Source organism: Betta splendens, chromosome 4 (genome assembly GCF_900634795.4).
Source record: "Betta splendens chromosome 4, fBetSpl5.4, whole genome shotgun sequence".
Classification (NCBI taxonomy): Eukaryota; Metazoa; Chordata; class Actinopteri; order Anabantiformes; family Osphronemidae; genus Betta; species Betta splendens.
This window is the reverse complement of record NC_040884.2, coordinates 27,210,008-27,213,153: the sequence shown is the minus strand read 5'-3', so window position 1 is coordinate 27,213,153 and position 3,146 is coordinate 27,210,008. Positions and strand designations below refer to the sequence as shown.

Below are 3,146 nucleotides of genomic sequence, written 5' to 3'. Positions count from 1 at the left end.
CTCCCCGGCCTTGGGTTTGGGAGCTAGAGTTGAGAGTCTATCAGGCAGAGACAACCATTGAACAATCTAGGTCAAATGTCAAATGCATACAGTAAGACAAAACAAAAGATATTAATTGCAGAACATAAGTCATAATCATATAATAACTGCATAGAAATAAGGAAGACACATAGAAATAAGGAAGAGACAATTTTTCCCATAACAGGATATACACTAGCAGTAGAATTTACTGCAATGCAACAGAGTGCCACCTGAAATCTTGCCTAGTGCGCCAAATTGGTTAAAGTAAGGATCACTAATTATAATAATTAACATAAAACACTATATATTTTGTTTATTACTTGTTTTACAAATTCCTATTATTAGATGAATATTAATTATTATCTATAATTTAACAAGTGCAATAGGTAATAATTATCTAATTAATTTAATTCATTATAGGGCACCACCCTGTCCATCAGGCAGCAATGATCCGTTTGGAAAAGCAAACAGTCTCAATTTTATATAGATACTAATCATATAATACTATAAAAGGTCAAATATTAATTTAATCAGTTGGAAGGTTATCAGGTAACACAGCTATTCAAGACTTCAAACAATAATGGTGTATATACTAGGTGTGTGTGTATTTGTGTGTGTCAGAGAGTTGCTTATCTGTTGCCACTAGGACTTTATTGAAGCCCAAAGATTCACACTGCAGCCATTTTCAGTGCTGTTGCAACATTTCAAATGATGCAGACCTTCCGAATAATGCTAATGTGTAGATAAAGTACATCAGAGCTTAAATGCTGTAACCATGGCAACAACTCACGTGACTTTGCGGTTTACTGACACCGTAACACTCAAACCCTGACTGACTGACAGACAGAGGTAAGACATTTTACTGCTCAGCTAAAAATCGATATTTGACTTGACTTCCTGTTGACTTGACGCAGACTTTCTTGTGGAAGAAGTTCTTTATGTTTCATGCATGTAAATAAATTCATATTAGATCATTATCTGCAATATTATATGCAATATTTCTGCATTAGCTAACAACACAATCAACATTGCATTTCAATAAAAAAAATGTTTGCATTTAGTGCCACTTATTATGATATTTTACATTTAATGTAAAAAGGTCAGATATTAAAAGCCACAGAATGAAAGCCCCCAACCGGCGGTGCTGGACAGCCGTTATGTGTACAGTTCAGCCCCAATACGTTAGCCACGCATGCTACACGTCATTGTAAGGCTTAGACTCCCATATAAAGCATTTCCAGCATAACAATCACAGCGCAGTCACCAAAAGCTCCAACTTCGCTCCACCTCATCTTTTATGAGCCATAACTCGTCACAGGAAAAAACCAAAGTAATCCAGCGAATTCAAGATGGATGCCGTCTCCCTTACGCTTCGGTTGGGACCAGGGAAGGCGGAAAAGGCCGAAGTGTCGGATTGCATCAGCCACGAGAAGCCAATCAGGTTCAACTTCCCGAGAGCCCCCCACGTTCAGGCTCGTAGTGTTAACCCCGTAAGTACCGTATGAAAACGGAGAAACACACTGTAGCTGAGTGCGCTGAACACGTAGATATGCAGTAAGTGGGGTCTCCAGTCAGATCAATGGGCCAGGAAGTGAAGCCTGCTCTTTCCTACCTATGAATTGAATCTGTTTCAACTGGTCAGAGTCCTAATTATAACCTTAGAGGGAAGAGAAGAGAGAGAAATTAATTAAAAATACTGAATATAAAATAAATTAATTAAGAAACTATATTTCTGGATATGGGTTAATTAACAATTTGACAATGTACACACATATTGAAAACTAATTTTGGGAAACATTTTTGCACTCTGTTTAATCATTATTAATACATAGTTCATCTTCCGTGTTGTTGTTGTTTTTTTCCTTCCGTGTTGTTAAGAAAAAGAAGCATGTCCTCAGGGATAGGGATTAGTTTTTTTTACCCTTTGTGTAGGTCAAGCCTCTGAACTGTATCACAAAAATTAAATGATTGATATCCTCAATGCTGGTTCCAGAAATAGAACAGCTGTTATCTTCTACTGTATTTTGAAATCTATACAATATATTAAGAGGATAGATATTGGTCCTAATTTTAATATTTTTTTCCCTAGCTTATTGGGGAAGAGGGTGTTTCATATACATGGATCTTATTTTCATGTTTGTGTCTTTAGCAATTTAATGCAATAAATAATTTTATTTTTCTTCTGTTTTTCAGAAGGACAGAGGTAAAAGTGTTGAGTAAACCTTTAAGAAGGCAAAGCAACATGGAGAAGAAAGATAGAAAGAAGGAAAAGAAAGAAGAGGCAAAAGAGATGAAGAACAGGGAGATGAAAGAAGAAAAGGAAAAGAAGAACAGACGAAAGCAAGAAGAAAAAGAAAGACTTGCGAAAGTAAAAGAAGAAGAACAGGAAAAGAGAAGAGAAAAGCAAAGAAAGAAGAGCGAAAAGGAAGATGAAAGAAATAAGAAAGAAAAAGAGGAAGAAAAGCAGGGGATGACACACGAACAACCAATCGTACCAATCCTCAATACTAAACCTTATTGATTTCCACCACCACCCCTACTCCCCCCTTCTCCCCCGCCGTCTTTCGAACCCTCCTCATCATTAAAAAAAAACAGGAAAATGAGAGAGAGAGAAAGAAGAAAGAAGAAGAAGAGGGAAGGGAACAAAGGAAAAAGGAAGAAAAAGATAGAATGGAAAGACAGAAAACACTGACAGTTAAACACATGGAGAGGATGTCAAAGAAACTAAACCTACACACCCTCATCCCTAAACCCAGCAACACTTCCACCTTCCGAACCCCCCTACTTCTTCCTACCACATCCTCCCTTCTCCTCCCTTCTCCAAACCCCTTATTCATACCCTTCCTAACATCAAGGAAGAGGAGGAAGAGGAAATCAAGGAGAAGACAATGATTAAGCAAATGGAAAGGATGTCAAGGAAACAATCCTTTTTACCCACCATCATTCCAAAACCCACATCCATTGCCAGCTTCCCCACCCCCCCTACTTCTTTCTACCCCATCCTCCCAACTCCTCCCTTCTCCAAACCCCTTATTCATACCCTTCCTAACATCAAGGAAGAGGAAATCAGGAAGAAGACAATGATCAAGCAAATGGAAAAGATGTCAAGGAAACAATCCTTTTTA

General features: G+C 37.8%; 1 long non-coding RNA gene across 1 annotated transcript; it reads left to right on the top strand.

Moving 5' to 3' along the window:
* Positions 1 to 617: 617 nt before the first annotated feature.
* LOC114854601 (uncharacterized) lies at positions 618 to 2,502 on the top strand. The gene is made up of 3 exons (XR_003785798.2): positions 618 to 870; positions 1,340 to 1,511; positions 2,215 to 2,502. It is a non-coding gene; the product is annotated as an uncharacterized LOC114854601 (long non-coding RNA).
* Positions 2,503 to 3,146: the final 644 nt, after the last annotated feature.